General features: G+C 31.4%; 1 protein-coding gene across 10 annotated transcripts in view; it reads left to right on the top strand.

The window, feature by feature from the left end:
* Slc4a10 (solute carrier family 4 member 10) overlaps nt 1–21,919 on the top strand; it is a 295,237-nt gene that overhangs the window by 2,197 nt on the left and 271,121 nt on the right. The window lies entirely within an intron of this gene.

Here is a 21,919-nt window from a genome sequence, read left to right on the forward strand (position 1 = left end):
GCCATTTAGCCTGCTTACTTTAAAGTAGAGCTATTTTTTGCGTGGAATCAAAGTGGAGTTATTAGACAAAAATAAGAGTAAAAGATTTGTCTGTCTTCCCAAACTTGGATACATAAATTAGGGTTCTATATTTACTCAGAATAGTGTTAAAGATACCAGGAAACTATTACTCTTTGGAGGAGAGGGAGGAACTACACACAGAAATAGCGGTATGGAGATTTAAGAAAGATTAAATATAGACGGGGGAGGGGGCTTTTTTGGTGGTGATGATAATGGGGGAGCAGGGGGTTGGAACTTGTCCTAGAAAAGCAAGCTGAAACCAGTTTGATGTGGCTTATGAACTGTCACTGGTGGGGAACAGTTAAAGGGTTTAGGACCAGATGAGGATTAACTGGAGGAATTTAGAAACGGATGACATTATTGGACTAGATGGGCAACCAGTTTGTGACTTAAAAGAGCAGAGAAAATACAATTTGTCTAGAAAAGAAAGTCTACAGTAAGTTTGCTGGAAATTTCTGAAGGTCAGAGTCAAAAGTTTTCATTTTATAGGAATAATAGTGCAGTATAGTTACACAGTTTAATGTTAAGACAGAACCATGCTACCAGTTTATTATAAGAAAAAGAAGCCTGAGAAGCTTTGAAAGATGCTGAATTTTTGGTCCAATTTACACTTGTATAACATTTTCAACTTCTTCAATTACTTTTGTGACTCTCTTTAGGTCTCAAAACAAGTGTGTTATATAAAGCACATTTTATCTTTATTTTAAAGATGAGAACCTAAAGCATAACAAGTCTGAATAACATCTAAGGTCACAGAGTGATGAAGCTACGACTAAAATATAGGTTTTTGAAAACTAGTTGAGAAATTAAAAAAGAATTTGATATATTTTAAATTGTGTTCTTAATCAGGCTTAAATCCTTAAAAATTCCTGGTTTGGATTTTTTATGATTGGAAAATAGAGAAAGGAATAGATTTAGGCTTTGATTAGAAAATTAATTGGATGGCTTTTCAAATAACATGTGAGTCAATATGGCACAGTATTTCAGAACACAGTCTAGTAAATCTAGCATTGTCATTTACTTGCTTCATGATCTTGGGAAGTTATGCCTTAGTTTCCTCAAATGAACAATGGGAAGGAAATGATACTTATCTCCTGGATTATGTGATGAGTAAATGAAATAACCTATGTAAAATTCCCAGCATTTAGGTAAGAGCTCAATAGACCGAAATATAGATTTTGAGATGAATTCTAGGTTTCAGAGTTTTCTGAGAGTCAATTTTCATTACTTTCTACTAAGGAGGAAGAATAGAAAATGGAACACTGAAAAAGATTGGATAGTGGAAGTAGAAGGTAAGGATTTTTAGTTATGACTATAGAAATTGCTGGATGGTTGCAAATCCAATTTGAAAAACATTAAAAGCAAAGATTAGGTCTGGGACAAAAGCAGTCAGAGGTAGATAAGAAGTGAGAGAGAAAGAAAAGCCGTAAGAATGACAAGTTGGTCAAATGAGTGAATGTATTGATTCTGATACAAGTGAAATAGAAGATTCTCATTAATCTTCCCAAGCTTTACTTCTATTTAGGGTATATAAAGTAAATAAGAATAGTATGATGGGAGAGGCACTTAAATGTTTTTCTTTTTTTCCCAATAGTTTTTAGAAAGCTTCAAATATAACTTTTCTTACTAAATTAGTTAACCTTGCATTTTGTAGGCCCTAATCATGATTAAAAGGGCACTCATTCTTCCAAGTCCAGGGTACAGTTTAGCTTTCATAACTTTGAAGCTATAGAACAAACTTGTCCAAAAGATTTGTTTAATTATTATCATTTTGCAGTGCTGGGGATTGAAACCAGAGTTACTTTACCACTGAGCTACATCCCTAGGTTTTTAAATTTTTTTAAATTTTGAGACAGGGTACTGTATGGTTGCTGAGAGTGGCCTTGAACTTGTGATCCTCCAGCCTCAGCCTTCTGCGTTGCACGTATCATAGGTGTGCTCCTCACTGTTGTGTGTGTGTGTTTTAATTTTTTAGTTGTAGCTGGACACAATCCTTTTATTTATTTATATGTGGTGCTGAGGATCGAACCCAGGGCCCCACATGTGCTAGGTGAGCACTCTATCGCTGAGCCACAACCCCAGCCCCACTGTTGTGTTTTAACAGTTCTTCATGTAACAGTCCTTCTCAGTCTGTAAATATCTTCTCTCAGTCTGTGGCTTGTCTTCTCATTCTATTAACAGTGTCTTTTGCAGAGCAGAACATTATAATTTTAGTGAAATCTAGTTTATAATTCTTCCTTTCATGGATCATGCCATTGCTGTATGTCTAAAAAGTCATCATCAAACCCTAGATCGTCTAGTTTCTCCTGTGTTGTAGTCTAAGAGTTTTATAGTTTCATGTTTTACATTTAGTTCTATAATCCATCTTGAGTTGATTTTGTTGAGGGTTATAGGGTCTGTGTCTAGAATTTTTTTTTTTTTTGCATGTGAATATCCAGTTGTTCCAGTCTTTTGTGAGAAAGACAGCCATTTCTCCACTGTATTGACTTTGCTCCTTTTCAAAGATCACTTTGTCAAAAACATGTCTGTGAGACTATATCTGGGCTCTCTAGTCTGTTCCATTGATCTGTTTGTCTGTTCTTTTGCCAATCCCACACCGTCTTGATTACTGTGGCCTTATAATAATTCTTGATGTTGGATAGTATCAGCTCTCCTTTATTAATAGATCTTTGCCTTTCTATATGAACTTAATAATCACTTTGTTGATATCTACAAAATAACTTGATGTTTCTTCTTGCTTTCAATTATATTAGATCTATATATCAAGTTGGGAAGAACTGACACATTACCAAATCTTCTTATTCATAAACATGGAATGTTTCTTCATTTATTTAATTCTTTGATTTCTTTCATCAGAGTTTTATTGTTTTTCTTGTTTATGTCTTGCATATTTTATTAGATTTATATTTAAATATTTTTTGCTTTGTCAATTGAAATAACATTATGTTTTAAATTTTAAGTTCTACTTGTTCATTGGTCGTATTTAGGAAAGCAATTGACTATTATATATTAACCTTGTATCTTGTAACCTTGTTAGAGTCATTTATTAGTTCCAGAGTTTTATGGTAATTATTTAGGATTTTCTTTTTTAAAAAATTTTTTTAGTTGTAGGTGGATACAATATCTTTATTTTATTTTTATTTTTTAATGTGGTGCCAGGGATCAAACCCACTGCCTCATGCATGCTAGGCAAATGCTGTACCACTGAGCCACAACCCTGGCCCCTTATTTAGGAATCTACACCCTTAGATGTTCTTTACCAGATGATCTGTTCTCTTTGTGAAGATACTGTTTAGGTTGACAAGAATTTTAGCAAACTATTTGTTGACCTAAAAAGGTGTTTTGGGATGTAACTTGAAAGCTGAGTTGAGAGAATATATTGCACATTCTACATACAAGAGAGGAAGAGACCTACTTTACTTAGGTCAACTTTTTTCTCCAAATCTGAGTTTTCTTTTGATAATTTTTTAAGCTGTAATGCAAGAAATATAACAGCAACTAAATTTATAAAAGTTACTTTACAAAAATAAATCTCACTTTTTTAGTTGCCAGTAGTTTTTAAAGGCAAGTGTTGGTCCAGCCTCTTAGAGTATAGCACAGTAGATCAACTCCAAATTATTAATATTTTTATATTGATTTTTATATTTTTAAATTTCTTCAAAGATATTATGACTTAAGGAGCATTTTTAAAAATAAAATATTGTCTGTCCTTCAAACAATTTAAAGGGAAAAACAAAAGGAAAGCAGACATAAATCAGCAGGAAGCAGATAGTGGTTGCTTATGCCTGGGGGTGGGTGTTATCTGTGAAGAGCCTGAGGGAAATTTTGGGGATAATGGAAATGTTCTATGCTTTACCTTGAAGGTTAGATATAGTTACTAATGATATATCAATTCATTTAAAAAAATGAATATTTTGAAGTGTGCAGCAAGTGAAAATTATTTTTTAATGATTTTATCCTCAGAAAAAATTGTTTAAAATTAATGAATTTGTTCATCAATTTAGTAAATAGATATACTTATTTCATGTTCTGCTACAAAAAGAAGGGAAAATAAAACATAAAAAAGAACTCACTTGATTTATTTTATTAAAGAGTTTGTTAAGAAGTTTAGCATTGCAGGAGATACTATCTCAGATATTTGCAATAATCAGAAATCATTTAATTCTGGGGTTATTACTAAACTTTTAATTTATTAAAAGTATATTAATGAAAGTTTTTAATAAATTGAATGGCCATGATAATTGATTTCTTGCTATATATCATAATTATGATATTTAATTATCTATTTTCTTTATTCAGCTATTGGAGGTGGGGTTTGTATTAGTTTTCTAGGGTTGCCATAGCAAAAAACAAAACCTCATGGCTTAAAACAACATAAATATATTGTCCCATAGTTCTGCAGGTTAGAAGTCTCAAATCAAGTTATCAGCAAGAACCTATTCCTTTCAAAGCCTCTAGGGAAGGATCCTTCCATTTTTCTTCTGTATTCTGGTAGCTTCAGGCATTTCCTAGCTTGAGCAGAATAGCTCCAGTCTCTGCCTCTGCTTTCACTTGGCAGGCCTCCCTCAGTGTCTCCTCTCTTTTTATAAGGACATCAATTATATTTGACAGTCCATCCTAATGACCTCATGTTAACTTGATCACACCCGGAAAGACCTCTATTTCCATATAAGGCCATAATCACAGATGATTGGGTTTAGGGCTTCAGCATCACTTTCTGGAGACACAATTCAATCCATAAAAAGGCATTTAATGTTTTAGGCAGAATTTTCTATTTTTACAATCATACTTCATTGGGGTTAGAGTCCTGTTTAAATAGGACTAGATACCATAACTTCTAATATTATTGAAACTAATGAAGAATAAAACAACACCAGCTACATGTGGAAGGCTCGCTAATAATTTCTAGATGTATCAGCCCAATCACAAATAACAAGTCCTGTGTACCCATGTGATCATGTCCATTGTCATCTAGTAACTGGGAACTCTTGCTTTTTATTCATTTACTTTTATTTTTAAGTTTTATTAATACATAATAAATATCACTTATATTTTCCTAATTAGTGTGTAATTCCATGATTTTCAGTATTTATTTATTACCTCAGTATTTTAATTATCTATCTATCTATTTATTTATTTGTTTATGATACTGGAGATTTAACCCAATTGCATTCTTCCACTGAGATACACCTCCAGCCTTTTAAAATTTTGTTTTGAGACAGAGTCTTGATAAGTTACCCAGGCTAGTCTCAAACTTGTGATCCTCCTACCTCAGGCTCCAAAGTTGGTGGATTACATGCAGTTGCCACAATGTTTACTTTTAAATTTTCATTGTCCTCCATTTTTTTTTCAGCAATATGAAATTAACACTCACTCTTAGTCTTGGCAATGACTGATTTACTTTCAGCCTATTTGCTTTTTGTCTCTAAAACTTTGCCTTTTTGAACATTTCACATAAATGAAATTATACACTAGATAGTCCTTTGTACCTCGCTTCACTTAAGTGAAATGTGTTTGAGGTCCAACCTTTTGTAGCATGTATCAGAAGTTTATTCCTTTCATTGCTGGAAAGTATTATATTAGCTGCACCAAGTTGCAGTCCCACCAGCCACATCAATGTTTATAGCAGCACAATTCACAATAGCTAAACTGTGGAGCCAACCTAGATGCCCTTCAGTAAATAAATGGATAAAAAAAATGTGGCATATATACACAATGGAATTTTACTCGGCAATAAAAGAGGATAAAATCATGGCATTTGCAGGTAAATGGATGGTGTTGTAGAAGATAATGCTAAGTAAAGTTAGCCAATCCCCCCCAAAACAAATGCTGAATGTTTTCTCTGCTATAAGGAGGCTGCCTCATAGTAGGGTAGGGAGGGGAAGCATGGGAGGATTAGATGAATTCTAGATAGGGAAGAGGGGTGGGAGGGAAAGGGAAGGGGCAGGGGATTAACAAGGATGGTGGAATGTGATGGACATCATTATCCAAAGTACATGTATGAAGACTCAAATTGGGTGTCAACATACTTTATATACAAACAGAGATATAAAAAATTGTGGTATATATGTGTAATAAGAATTGTAATGCAAAAAAAAAAAAAACAACCAAGTACATGTATAAAGACATGAATTGGTGTGAACATACTTTATATACAAAGATATAAAAAATTGTGCTCTATATGTGTAATAAGAATTGTAATGCATTCTGCTGTCATGTATTTAAAAAAATAAAATCAATTAAAGAAGTATTATATGGATATATAATATTTTGGTTATTGTTAAGTTATGATCATTTAGTTCCTAATTTTTGGCTTTTACAAATAATGTTGCTATAAATTTTCATGTTTCCACGTGTACCTATGCTTACATTTCTCTTGGGTAAAGTCTTTTTGATGTAGCTTTTCTAATGCTTGTGAAATGGTATGTTGTGATTCTGATTGATTTTTCCTAAGGATTTTGAGCATCTTTTCATGCTTATTGACTGTCTGTATATTTTCTTTGATGAAATGTCTACTTAGATCTTCAACCCACTTTTCAAATTGGTTATTTTCTTATTGGTTTTCAGGAGTTCTTTATATATTTTGGATATAAGTTCTTTATCAGAAATATGATTTGCAAACATTTTTCACATTGACCTTTCTTTCACTTTCTTAAAGGTGACTTTTGAGATAAAAGTTTTAAATTTTGAGGAAATTCATTTGTATCATTTTTTTCTTTTATTGATTGTGCCTTTGTTGTGTTATCTACAAGGTCACAACAATTTACTAAGTTTTCTTCTGATTTCTGCAGTTTTAGCTCTTTTATAAAATCACTGGTCAATTTTTGTGTTAATTTTTGTTTATGGTGTGAATTTTAAGGGTCTAAGTTCTTTGGGTGGGGGGAACTGGAGGAAGGGTAGAGATAGCTCATTGTCCCAGCATCACTTTTTGAAAAGAACTTCTTTCCTGAATGAATTTTCTTGGCAGTCTTGTTGAAGATCAGTTTCTTTAAAAGGAATTTTCCTTGGATTCTGTATTCTGTTCAGTTGATCTTATGCCTAGTCTTATCCTGATATAATACTGACTTATCTTGGATTACTAAAGCTTTATAGTAAAATTTGAAATCAGGTAGTGCAAGTCCTTCAGTTTTATAGTTTTTCCAAATTGTTTTGGTTATTCTGAATCCTATGCATTACCACATAAATTTTAAGATCAGCTTTTTGATTTCTGTAAATATCCTGAAAGGATTTTGTTATGGATTTCTTTGAATTTAGAGACCAATTTGGGAAGAATTGTCATCTTGACAATGTTGAATGTTCTTAAATACAAAGGTAAATTGTCTCTTCTTGTATTTAGATCTTAATTTTTCATGACAATGTTTTGTAGTTTTGTTTTAGTCAGAACTTCTATGTAATATATCAGGGTTGACATGAAAGTTCTTGAAGTCCCATTCATATAGTGATTTACAGTAGTCTTAGATACTAAATTCGGGTTGAATTCCAAATAGTTCAGAATTCCTGCCATGCCTTCAGAGGATGAAATGGAGTTTAATCTATGGACTGAATTGGATGTATTACAATCCAAAACTCTGTAAATTTTTGAATCAATGACAAAAATTTCTAGACCAGGATCAGTAAGATTTGCTCATTCATTGTGAAAATTATGCTATAAAGATACAAGAACTAAGTTTTCAAATCATATTGAATGTGTTAGGTTGCTGGAGTTTCTCCAACATTTATTTGTAACTCTGCTTGTTCTTGCTAATTATGAGAAACCAAAATTATTTAGAGAAGGGCTATTTATTTCTAAATACTTTTTTCCCCCTTTTTGACTAATTAGTCTTTGATATCAAAGATGATGATCTAGTCAAATTTCAGAAAGCAAGTTCCATAAAAGAAGTTAGGTATATAACAACTTGCAGAAGGGCTCAAAATATAGCTTTGCTTATGAAGCACATTTCATCATTCTTGGATGCATGTTGCTTCCTTTATAAACAAAGGGGTGAATTTCTCTTGATATTTATGTTTCTCTGAGAATAACCCTATCCAAAGTCTGCTTTGCTCAGAAATAGGAATATGGTTAAAAAAAAGGTGGGGGGAAAGGAAAAGGTAAAAAATTCCAACAAATAAAAATAGTTTTAATATAGAATAGAATTTGTTGAGTGCGTACCATATGCTTTTGTGCCTTATTAACATATAACATTATAATATAAATATCTGTTAAATCATCTAATGTTGTATAGTTGACAGCACTTCTATCACATACAAAAATTTAGTCTTTTTCCTAAACAAAAAGATTATTGAAAATCTTAGACTTCAGAAACAATTGCATCAGAGTCACCAGGAGGGCTAGTTAAAAATGCAAATTCCAGGACTTATTCAAGCCTATAAACTGAGAATACTAAAGGGTAGTACAAGGAAACCAAAATTTTAAAGATCTCTCTAGTTGATTCTATGTACTTTAAAGTTTGAGACTTTTTGTCTTAGAAAATAGAAAATAATCGTGTTTTAAATTTATTTTAGCTGTGAGAACACTGGAAAAAGAAGTTTTGCTGTAAGAGTAATTTTTAAAAATAAATCATAACAGATTAGAATATTAAGTGCCTACTGCCCATTTTACTTACTTAGTATTTATTATGTACTACTTTGCAGTATTGTACATATTCATATATATTTATCTATATTAACTATTTTCCTTAAATTTAAATATATACATGTATAACTTGTTCTCTTAGCGAGTCCCAGAATCTTGAAAACAGAGTCTAGTTTAGATAATTTTGTGCTGCTCTTACAGAGCCCAGTGCACATAAGTCCTTCTTGAACACATCATGGGTGATATTATTAAGTAGCAATACTAATAAACATTAATTGTTAAGAGCTGAAACTTTGAGTTGTATAGTCCTAGATGTTTTAATCAAAAGAACAGAAATTTGTTGTCCAGATTTTTGCTAACTTTGGCAATTTACATAGGTGTTCAAAATTTCACTTAATTCTTATCTATAAAAAGAAATGGCAATGGAAGGATCTACCTTATAGATTTGTGAGAATCAATGTAATATATGTATATATGTATTATTCAGATTAATTACTCACTAATAACAACTATTACTACTATTACTGTTATTGGCTTAGTATTTTTCCTTTTGAATGAAAATCCTTATACTAAAGATTTTTATGTGGGCTGGGGATGTAGCTCAGTGGTAGAGCATGAGCCTTGCATATGTGAGGCACTGGGTCCAATCCTTAGCACCACATAAAAATAAATAAATATATTTTAAAAAAGATTCTTATGCTTGATGCACATGATTTATTTAATCATTGGTGTAATAATGCTTGCTCAGTAACTTGATTTATTCTGTTGGCAGTAATATAGAAATTATAAATCAATATTTGTTTTTTGAAGATATCTTACAAGAAGGTAACATGAAAGAAAACACTTGTTACTTTTTTAGATTTTTATTTTGAGATAATTTTGCACTTAAAGAATAATTGCACAAATAGTACAGAGTGTACATATATATATTTTATCCTCCTTACCCTAATATTAAAATCTTGCATAATTGTAGTTGATTTCAAAACTAAGCAGCTAACATTGATGCAATTATATTAATGGTATGGCCATATTTATTTGAATATTTCCACTATCTTTCTTCTGTGTAAGAATACAATTCAGAATACCATGCTGTTTAGATGTTGTGCTTCTTTAATTCCAATTTGTGACAGTTATTCAGTCTTCCTTCAGCATTCATGGCCTTGTCACTCTTGAAGTGCATGGGTCACTTTTTTTCAATTTGTGTGTGTCTGAGGCTTTCCTAAGATGCAAGTGTGCATTGTTTGTCAGGAACATCACAGAGGTGATGTTTCCTTTTCCATGCATCATATCATGTGGTACATGATATTTTATTTCTGGTGTTGTTAAACTTGATTATAGAGGTGTCATTATTTTTCCTTTAAAAAGTTATAAAATTTCCCTTTGTAATATCATCTTGGGGGAGAGTCTTCGACATCATACACATGTTCTTTTTCCTTCATTTGCAGACTGATTCTAGCATTCATGGGTGAATGTTTCCTGGAGTTCTTACTAGGGTGCTTGCCTCCTGGTGATCTTCTACTCTTTCTGCCTTTAGAAATTAAAATTTAGGGAGAACTGTTGCTTCTCTCCCATTTTTAAATTTATATCTTTATTTATTCAGTTGCTTGTTTATTTCATTATGGGCTTAAAGGCATTTATTTTATTCTTTAGGCCATAGTACCATACTTTCATTTCTTTTGTTGATCAAATTATTTCGTCTTTTGAAAATGGGAGTTCCTTTACTTGGCTCTTGTGTGTTTCTATGATACTTCCATCCTTTTTGGATGGGTCATTGAAAAGCTCAGTGAGTGGCTATAATAATTTTTTAACGCTCTGGTATCATTAGGTTTTCCAAGATTATCTTTTATCTTGTATTCCTGCCTCAGTCCTAGAATCAATCACATCTCTAAGGAGTATATAAATATTACAAAAATTCCTTCCAGAAAGATCATATACTGCATTTTACTTCTGCTAGAAACTTCACCAGTATTTTTTAAAAACATTGTCATTTAGGCTGGTAACATTTTATTAACATTTTATTAACCCTTTCTTTTGTTTCTGTTTCTGACTTTGCTGTTAGTGGTTATGAAGTAGATTTTTAAAAATAATAGTTCATAAGAAGCATTGAACTAATGAAATTTAGTGAAAATTCCCTTTGTTTAGTTCACCTTTCTAGAGGTATTATGGAAGTGCTGTATATGACAGTTTCCAGCTTATCTCTTGTATACCTGGCTCCCCTGTGCAGTGAGCACCTTTAGTGCTATCATCATAGATTTTTGCTAGGTGCCATTTTGGCCATGAAAAATTTAAATCTTTTTTGAATGATGAATGTGTTGATTTCCCTGCTTCTTCAAAAACCTCAGATATTATTTTAAAGTTTTTTTTTTCCTGAATAAAGCTGAGAGAGGTCCAATTAACAAGTTGTTTCAATGTCTTCCCCTTTCATATTACTCTATGATAGACTAGATATAGACATACATTTTTTTGTTGTTTTGAGATGGGTTTTATGTACATTGCTTTTGTCTGTATCACTCCTTATGAAGAGACTGGCACTCTTATTTGAATTATTCAGCCACAATTTTGTCATCAAAACCATGTTGAAGAAATGCCTGAAGATCCTGAAAGATGACAAACTTGACAAATGTGAGGTTTCTATACTTGTCTGTTGTTACTTAAATAAAATGATTTGAACTCTCCTTATAATGCTCTTATCTAATAATTATTCCTTTTATCTTTATGTGGTTTGAAAAAATAATTAATTCTTAAGAAGAGAGATTAGGATTAATCTATTTTAAATTGAGATTTTGGTGGAGTTACATAATAGTGATTGTTTCACATTTGTTATGGTATTGTGAATATGATAGTACTTTGCTTTTTTTTACCATAAAGATTCATTATAAATGTTATTATAAAAACTAAAAAACATCAATCCTCTTTGTCTGACATTAGATATTGTTTTGATAATAGTGCTAGTCAATAAAGGGAATCAAAATCTCCAGTAAAGAACATTTGTGTAATGTAAGCTAAAATGATATTTAAATCTTTTTAAGGACAAGAAATGGTGAACTTATCCACTTTGTTCATTAAAAAAATCCATAAAGCTGTTTCAGTAATTTAGGAAGTTATGATCATGCAAAATTTATTTAAAACACATTGACCTAACCTTGAATGTGGCTTGAAAAAGATTGACCTTCCACAAAATTACTTTTATAGTTTATAATTTTGCCCATTCCCTTTTATTATTTAAAAACATTATTCCAGTTCTTTCCACTTACTTATCCCTCACTATTAACAATATAATTTAAAATTCCTTACCTTTCTTGTCCATCTAAACAGATTTGCCCTATCTTTGCAGATGACTGCAGTGCCTAGTATAGAAAATAAAAGGAACACATAGATCCTTATTCCTGCGTTAGTGTTGTATCTCAATATAAAGATATCTAGTTAGCTAAGGAGTCCTTTCTATGTCAAATAAATCAAGTATTTTAGATTAAATTCTACCACTTAACTTCCATGGTTACTTTGAAACTTTGGGCATTAGAATCACCTTTTCTTGGAAAAATACACTTTGCTGATGTTTTCTTTGGTTCAGAAAATATCTTAAAAGGGAATGGAAAGGCTTCAAAGTTTATTGAATCTCAGATTGTTCCATAAGACAATGATTTGATGATGATATTTCAATAATTTATAAACCCATTTGTATTTTTCTTAAAATATACCTGCATAGTTTGAAAATAATTTGGAAAAAGGCATGTTTTTTTGCAATTGAAGTTTAGAACAATAATTCAAATATGGATGATTCATATAATTTAATAATATAAAATTTAATATAATTTTTTAATTAATTAATTTTTATTAATTATATTTATGATAATGTTTTATTGAGCAAATATGGTGTGGGGTATAGGAGTGACTCTTCTGTCTTAAGAAATGTGATGAAATTCAACCCTTTTAGGAAGGGTTAATGGAGTTCCAGTCATGGCATAAAAAACATTTTGTACTGCTTGGATCATAATATCTTTGTGCAGATGATTCATGATAAAGAGAGAATAAGGCCAGCCCATATAAATAATACTCAAGGTTAATTTAGAATCTCTTTTTAAGTCAATTGTTTTAGCCAGTGGTCTCTTATACCATTTACTAAGATTATCATAGAAATTATTCTTTGACTTAAGGTTTTATTTCTCTGGTTGGATTACAATTAGTAACTCTCTTGAGGTATAAAATTTCTCATGGAATTGCTTAATTATCATTTATTTTTGTAGACCTGTATATGAAACTATCTTTAATATTTGTAACTGTTCTAACTAGGGCATGAGGAAAAGGTGATATGGAATTTGTATCTCCTATTAATGCATCTGACTATTCTAGAAATTCAATCATGTTTATTTGAAAGTTTGATAGGAGCTTGTATTTCCACTGAATTTACTAGTGAAATATATGCTGTTGAGCTGTGAAGTAACTAGAAACCAGTCATCTTGAGGAAGAAAAGGTCAAAAGACTTTTATTATTGGTATGGTTTGGATAGTTAACAGTTGAAAAAAATCAATCATTTATTGAATATTAGTTCATAATGAGCATAAATTTCCTTTAAAGAATTTGAAAATAAATTAATTTGAATTTGAATTACATGTACCACTAAATATTTAGCGCTTTAGGCCATTTGTTATTCAATTTGACTGGCAATTACTTACTTAAAATGTAGCATGTATACTTTCAATGATAAGTTGCATCTAAATATCATGTTCAAAAATATATTTTTACATAGAAACAGTGTATATTTTATACATTATAAAAGAACTAGTTGTTTTATATACAATTTTCAGGATTATATACCATAAAACAATTTATCATTTGTATATGGAAACACAAATGTGTGCTTGCCTATTTACCTTTTTAAATGTCTTGGTTGATATGTACTATACAAAGATAATCTTTCCTGCTAGGTGTGGTGGTGCATGTCTGTAATTCCAGATGCTCAGGAGGCTGAGGCAGGAGGATCACAAGTTCAAGGGAAGCCTCAGCAACTTAGTGAGTTCGTCAACAATTTAGTGAGACCCTGTCTCTAAATAAAAAATAAGAAGGGCTGGGGATGTGGCTCAGTGGTTAAGTGCCTCTGGGTTTAATTTGTAGTACCACCTTCCCTGACACCCCAAGCCTCTCAAAGCTCTCTCTTTCCTTCTAGTTTTTAATGTATTTTTTTAAACTAACAAACTTGTTAGAAACTTATATGTGCATATAGAATATGTGTATAATGTGTATATAGAATACAAGATAACGTGTCACAATGACTAGTAACTAGTAAATTAATGAATTAAAATAGTTGCTCATCTGTGGTAAAGTCTTACCATTTTTTTTAAAGAAATTCAGTTTTTTGATTAATTCCACTAAAGGATTTGAATAAATGTAAACATTTGAATTCATCCATTTTTTGTTTTGTAGCAAGGTTTCAGGCTGAGTCAACATTTTGATGACCTCATACCTGTAATCAAAGTATACTTATTTAAATTAGGAAATTAATAACCCTTAGAATAGTGTTTATAATCTTATCATTTGTTTTGGGATATCCTGCAGGTACTTATAAGCTTCTATTAGAATTCCTCATAGGAACATTTACCCTATCCACTATTCTAAGAAAAAGCAAATTCATAAGTGAAACAAAATAAGATTTATTTATTCAAATATTTTAGAGGCCCTTTAGAGTATAATTTGAAATTACAATTTTACAACAAAAAAGAAATGGATCTAATCTACCTAATACTTCATACAGTAAGTGATGAGGCATAACAAAGAGACCTTTTGATTTCAGAAATAGTATTTAATATTTAATATTCAGAAGCAATTGAGAATTGGAAGAGACTGTTTTTTTATGCTACACGAATCCATAAACTTTCCTTAAAAAGAAATAGAAAAAAGTACCTGTTGGGCCAGATGTGAACATCTCACTTTATTTATTGGCATCCATGTGCTGGAGCTTTATTCTCACTTAGATTTTAAGCCTCTTTGAGACTCTGGGCTTTGATGGAAATTTGTTAAAAATTCCAGATATACACCAGTAATATTTTTCATACTACAAGCATCTTATGATAATATTTGCCCATAGCTAATATACTCATACCTACCCCTTTATATATGTATAGATTATTACAACAAATTCAATGATGAGAAATGTATAGGAAAGAGAACACATTGCCCATTTTGGTTTTCCTCAAGTGAATTGGTGATTTTAATGTTGATATCACTTTCTAATTTCATGTTTCTTTCTCAAAAGCGACTATAATGGTTTTATATTATGTGACTAAAGATACAAGAGTTCATCTTTAGTTATTTTGGACAAAGCCTTCACAAGAAAACACTGTGTTGTTTGGAATCTGTAATATTTTCAAGAAGCTATGACTTTTTAAAAAATGTAATATTCCCAAAGAATTTAGTGTTGGCTGAACATTCAAACTGAAAACCAAGTAAAGTAGTTTTACATAAAGCTGAGAGCCAGTCAAAATACTGAGCAGTGAACATTTATCGAATGATAAGGGTGTGTTCAGAAACTTCATCTTAATTCTTATTTGCTTTTGGGGACCTGTATTATATACAGAGCTCTCTTTAATATTAGGCAGTGTTTACCTATGGGTAAGGAAAAGGTGATAGGTAACTTATATTAGTGCATATGAATATTTTAGTTTAAATTAGATGATGCTTGAGAAAAGATTTGACAAAAGATTAAAATTCCACTGAATTTAATAGCGAAACATGTACAAAATTTGACTATTGCAACAAAAGTTTATAGCTTCTAATGGCAATGGCTTTTTGGGAAAAGTCTATGTTATTTTGTGCTCTGTTTAAAATGTAGCCAAAGAGATACATTAAGTTTCCTTAAGAGGTCCCAAATCAGGCTAGAGATGCATGAAAGTTAAGTAAGGTTATGGCTCACAATAAAAATATAGAGTATCCTCTGTTTGGACCCCTTAGCTTAATCCCACTATAGACTAGCTAGATTACTTTGTGACATTCTTCAATTTGAGAAACTTAAATTTACTTGATAATGCCTTTAAACAAATTGACTCTTAGGATGCTAAAAATAAAACAATACAAGATTTTCTCTTTGTTTTTAACCAAGTGAATAGGAAATGTTTTGATGCTGGGAAGCAAACAATAACAGAATAAATTAATGGTTTTCACACCATGATTTTTAGATACTGTGGAAGTCTTTATAGTTACACATTTAGACCTCAAATTCATTCTTGCATAGCCCATTGACTTGAAAGTCTATGTGTGAGCCAAAAGAAATTTGAGGCCAGATGCAGAGGTCCATGCCTGTAATCCCAGGAATTTGGGAGGTGAGGAAGGAAAATAACAGGATTAATGACAGCCTAAGAAACTTAGAGAGACCCTGTCTAAAATATTTTGGCGTAATTATGCAAGCATGGAATATAATTTGCTCCAATTCAGTCCTTAGTACTTTCCCTTTCCCTTACTTCCCCTTTCCACCTTCCCCCATTCCCATTCCTCTATTCTACTTATCTTTCTTATATTAATTTATAGTTTAAAAAATCAAATTAGTGCATTTTAGGTATACATAAAGCTGAAATTCACTGTGGTATATTCATATATGTACATAGGATAATTTGGTCAGTTTCATTCCACTGTTTCTTCCTTTTCCCATCCTCCTCCTTCCCCCATGACCCTTTTTCTCTACCCAAACAATTTTTTTTCTATTTTCAGGGGATTCCCAGTTTCTCCTTTTCCTTATTTTGATCAAGGTTCCACATATATGAGAAAATATTTGACCCTTGACTTCCTGGGTCTAGCTTATTTCACTTAGCATGATGTTCTACAGTTCCATCCATTTACCAGCAAATGCCATAATTTCATTCTTCTTTATGCTGACTAAAACTTCTTTGTGTATTTATACCACTTGTTTTTATCCATTAATCTGTTGATAGGCATCTAGGCTGGTTCCATAACTTGGAAAATTGAATCATGATGCTATATGGTTGTGTATCTATACCTATTTTGATCTTTCGAATAAATAACACAGTGGGATAGCTGGGTCATATGGTGATTCTATTCCTAGTTTTTTGAGGAATATCCATACTGCTTTTTGGAATGGTTGTGCTAATTTGTAGTCCTATATACAATGTATGAATATACATTTACCTCCATATCTTGAGGACATATTTTTAAATGTCTAAATAAGTAAGTACATATATTTTGCAATCAGCACTGCTGATAAGGCTTTAAAACTTTAGCAAATGACTTATCCTTTATAAATTGATTGCTTCAAAATTAGGCATATATATTTTTATCTTTGATATATTGACAAATGCTTATGGAAAACTTACCTACTGAGTTATAAAAGCATTTCACATCGGTTGAAAATCCTCCCTTTAGCTTGCTTTATACAGGTATTATTTGTGGAATTTTCATTTTCTTAGGTAGCAAGAGATTTAGAAGACAACATAATTTATAACATTTTCCTCATTTATTCAGTTCCAGAATAGGTACCATTCTTTTAGCTGTGGTGTATTCTTTATGCTCAGAGATTTTAGAGAAGGTGTTTGAAAAATCAACTATTTCTTTTTCTAGAATGATTATACAGGATCTTCTTAATTAAAGATTGTTAATGAAGTCTGTTGTGGTTGTTCTCATTTGGAGAAACCAAATTATCCTAATTTTAACTTTGAAACTAGGTATTTCCTCAGATGTTTTTGTGACCACATGGTAATAACACTTACATGCCTATCATGTTTAATAGTGTTGTAATTCTTCACACAACTGAACACATTAATTTCAGGTATTTCAGCCTGTCAGAGTGATTGTCAAGGAACATATTTATTTTGATATCCAAATTAGAAGAAGAAACGAAACACAAAGAATCTGAAATATTAATTTATAATCAAGATAATGTGTTCAAGACAATGCACAAGTCTCAGTTTTATACACATAATGGAAATGGTAAAAGTAACTTTTTGATATTATGCTTGATGAATAGTTTAGAGCATCTAATACAGAATAATTTGTATTTTAAAGTAGTGTAGCTGTCCACCAAAATTTGAAGTCATTTTCAAGACCACATTAGAATGTACAAATTAATTTCTTTAAGAAAAGAAGTCTTGGAAGGAAATGGAAGCACAGCATGTGAGAAACCCAGGTTAACTGAGTTAAATATAAAAGTATTAGCATGCATGACATTATTGTAATTCTATTTCCTTAAAATTGAATTATTGGTAATTTCTTTTTTCAATTTCCACTTTTTTATTTTATTTATTCTAATTTGTTATACATGATAGCAGAATGCAATTCAATTCATATTATACATATAGAGCACAATTTTTTATGTATCTGGTTATACACAAAGTAGAGTCACACCATTTGTGTCTTCATACATGTACTTAGGGTAATGATGTCCATCTCATTCCACCGTCTTTCCTACCCTTCTGCCCCTCCCTTTGCCTCCCTCCCCTTTGCCCTATCTAAAGTTCCTCCATTCCTCCCATGCTCCCCCACCCCATCCCCATTATGAATCAGCATCCTTATATCAGAGAAAACATTTGGCATTTGGTTTCTTGGGATTTACTTACTTCACTTAGCATGATATTGTCCAACTCAATCCATTTACCTGAAAATGCCATGATTTTATTCTCTTTAATACTGATTAATATTCCATTGTGTATGTATACCACATTTTCTTTACTCATTCATCTATTGAAGGGCTTCTAGTTTGTTTCCACAACTTAGCTATTGTGAATTTATGGATTTTTTACATCATAAATCTTTCTGACAAGTTGGGTTAGAGAAATGAGTCCAGTTTCATGGACCACTCCCTACCAGTACTTGCTGCAGTGTGAAGATCCCAAATTCTGCTAACCAGCACAATGCTATATTTAAAAACTCTTCAAAAGTTCTTTTATTAGTATTATAGCATCCATACATTTTTTTCAAAATATTGCTGTATCTATGATCTAATTTCTGCCTTTTCTCCCTTGTGTCTCTGTGAAGAATGTAGGGCAGCTAGCATTATTTTTCAGAAAAAATAATGAACAAAATCAGGCCCATCTGGTGGTATGTAATTTGACCACGATGCAGGAAGTTATTGGCAAAACCATAACTAGAACATAAGTGTCTTGATTCTTAATTTGCTCAACATTTTTTTTGTTACTTTGAAATGGCAGCATTCTCATATTTTTCTTCATTGAGTATATAAGTGTATTTTTCAAGACAAATATCTTACATTGTTACTTATCATTCAAATATTTTTTGGAAACATGCAGTGTGTGCTATTGAAAGGATCTATGTGTTATTTTTTGGAGTATTATTATTACTGACACTCTACTAAGTAATAAACAAAACAAAAATGTTATTTAAAATAAAGAAATTCCTGATACTTAACAATAAATATAGTTTACTCGTAAGCAGTTGATCACCACCCTGAGTGCTGTTTCCTTCACCCTCCCCAGAATTAACCACTGTTCTCAGTTTAGTGAGTATGCTTCTAGACCTGGTGTGTGCCCAGAGACAATACATAATGGAGGTGCTTACCAAACTAGCATTCTACTAATGGTTTTTAATTAAGTAGTATGTTTCTGAGAGCTGTATATTTTGATGATTGATCCACCTGATTATTTATCTATTGCATATTCCATAGTCTCTGTATGATAGACATTTATATAAATTGTTACCTATGTTTTTCCTTCTACATATAATGCCGCAGTGACAATTTTATGTATGTTCTCTTTTGTTGGATGTTTAGAAAATTGACTTCTAGATTGGCTTTTACCCAGTTTATATGTAGTCTTTGAGATTTTTTTGTTAACTTGTGACTTCCTTGAATTGTACTATCATAAAATGTTGTTTTTCCACTCTATGGATTACAAATAATATGTAAATATTTTTAAAATCTGTATTTCTTGAGAATATATTTTCTGTCATATTGGGAATTGCCTATTCATGTTCTTTTCAACATAAAAAAATAGACTATTTCTCATAGAACCTTTGGATTTTAAAATTTAGTCTATAAATTATATTGTGCATTTCCAGGTTTATTTTATTAATTTTATTCTGTTTTGCCTGTTTGTGGTGTTTTTTAATAGAAGATTTTGTTGTGATTTAGTAATTTCACTTTTCACTTGTTACTTTTCTTTTTTACTCAAGTTTACAAATGCATTCTACATGTACAATATTTTAAAGATCTTTAATTTAACTAGTACTTTAAGACATGTATCTTACTTTATTACTTCAAACCTAATGACTTAAAAAACTGATCTTTTTATTTTGGAATAAGTTGATATGCATAGAAAATATGCAAAGATATAGAGCCCTCGCCAAACATCAGTTTCCTCTAATATTAACATCATTCATTGTACATTTGTCAAAACTAAGGAATTTAATAGTGGTACATTACTTTTTAAATTTTTATTTTCTGAAATTGTGGCATATTTATACATATGCATAGGAAAATTTGGTCAGATTCATTCCACTTTTCCTTCCTTCCCTCCATCCTCCCTGTTTCTCCCTCAACCCCTTTCCTCTACTCCCCTGATGTCTCTTCTGTTTTCATAGGCATTCCCCCAGCTCCATTTTTTTACCCTTGTTTTGATCTAGTTTCTGCATGAGAGAAACCATTTGACCTTTGACTTTCTGGGTCTAGCTTATTTCACTTAGCATGATGTTCTACAGTTCTATTTGTTTACCAGCAAATGCCATAATCTCATTCTTCATTATGACTAAAACTCCATTGTGTATATATACCACATTGTCTTTATCCATTGGTCTGTTGATGGGCATCTGGACTGTTTCCATAACTTGGAATTGTCAATTGAGCTGCTATAAACATTGATGTGACTATATTCCTATTGTATTGATTTTAGATGTTTTGAATACATACCAAGAAGTGGTATAGCTGAATCACATGGTGGTTCTATTCCTAGTTTTTTGTGGAATCTCCTACTTTATAGAGTGGTTGTACCAATTTGTAGTCCTGTCTACAATGTAAGAGTGCACTCTTTCCCCTTCAAATTAAAAGTTTTTGCACAGCAAAACAAACAAGACCATGAAGAGAGAGAATATATTCTGCTCTTCAGATAGAGGATTAATATCTATATTATATAAGGAACTCAAAAAACTTAACACCAAAAAATCAAATAATCCAATTGACAAATGGGCAAACTAAACAAGAACTAATCAAGACACTTCTCAAGAGGATATATACAAATGGGCAACAAATTTATGAAAAAATGATCAACATCTCTAGCAGTGAGGGAAATGCAAATCAAAACTACATTGAGATTTCATCTCACTCTAATAGTCAGAATGGCAATTATCAAGAATATAAGAAATAGTAAATGGTGCACTACTTTTGACTGTGAATTCTCTTCAGATCTCATCAGTTTATCCACTAGTGGCCATTTTGTGTTCCAGGATTTTATTTTGGATACAGTTTTGAATTTATTAGAAATGTCCCCTTAGTCTCTTCTGATTTGTGACAGTTTCCGCTCTTGTTTTTTTTATAACCTTGATAGTTTTGAGGGATACTTGTCAGATATTTTGTAGAATTTCACTTAACTCGACTTCATTTGATGTTCTCTTCATGATTATGTGGTTTGGAGAAGAACATCACAGAAGTCAAGTGTCTTTCTCTTTACATCACATCAGATGGTACATGATAAATACACAACTGGTGATGTTAACTCAATTGCTTGGCTGAAGTCATGTTTCCTGGTCTTGTCCACTAAAGTTAATTTTCTACTCTTTTCATGTTGTGTTCTTCAGAACCCACTCAATAAATCCAGTCCATATTCAAGAGGAGGAGAAGCTTTACCTCCTGTCAGGAAGGAAGTATCTATATATGTTATTTTTTACTTATTTATTATTTGTACCTATTATTCTGTAAAAAAATTGTCCTTTCCTCCCATTTATCTGTTTATTTAGTTACTTCTGTATATCAGTGTGAACCCATCCATATTTATTTTATATGTTGGGTTATAGCCTAGTGCTATTTTATTTATTTTGTTGCACATATGATAGCTTTGGGTATATGGAGCTTTCAGATTGGATTCTAATAATATTTTTTAAAATTTTCATTTTGAGAGAGATCATGCTAAATGAAAGGATAAAAGATAGAGTGTCGTGGAATTAGAAAACCTCAGCAGTATAATACATCCAAATACACTTATTTTTAAATATATCGATTGAAAATAATACTTAAAAGTGAATCAGGACATTCAAATTTTCAGAATTTTTTTTTTAAAACAACATGTTGTGGGAAGGAACTTAACAAATCTATCTGCCTAATAAACTTTTAAGTGTAAAATA

Source organism: Marmota marmota, unplaced genomic scaffold, assembly GCF_001458135.2.
Source record: "Marmota marmota marmota unplaced genomic scaffold, marMar, whole genome shotgun sequence".
NCBI lineage: Eukaryota > Metazoa > Chordata > Mammalia > Rodentia > Sciuridae > Marmota > Marmota marmota.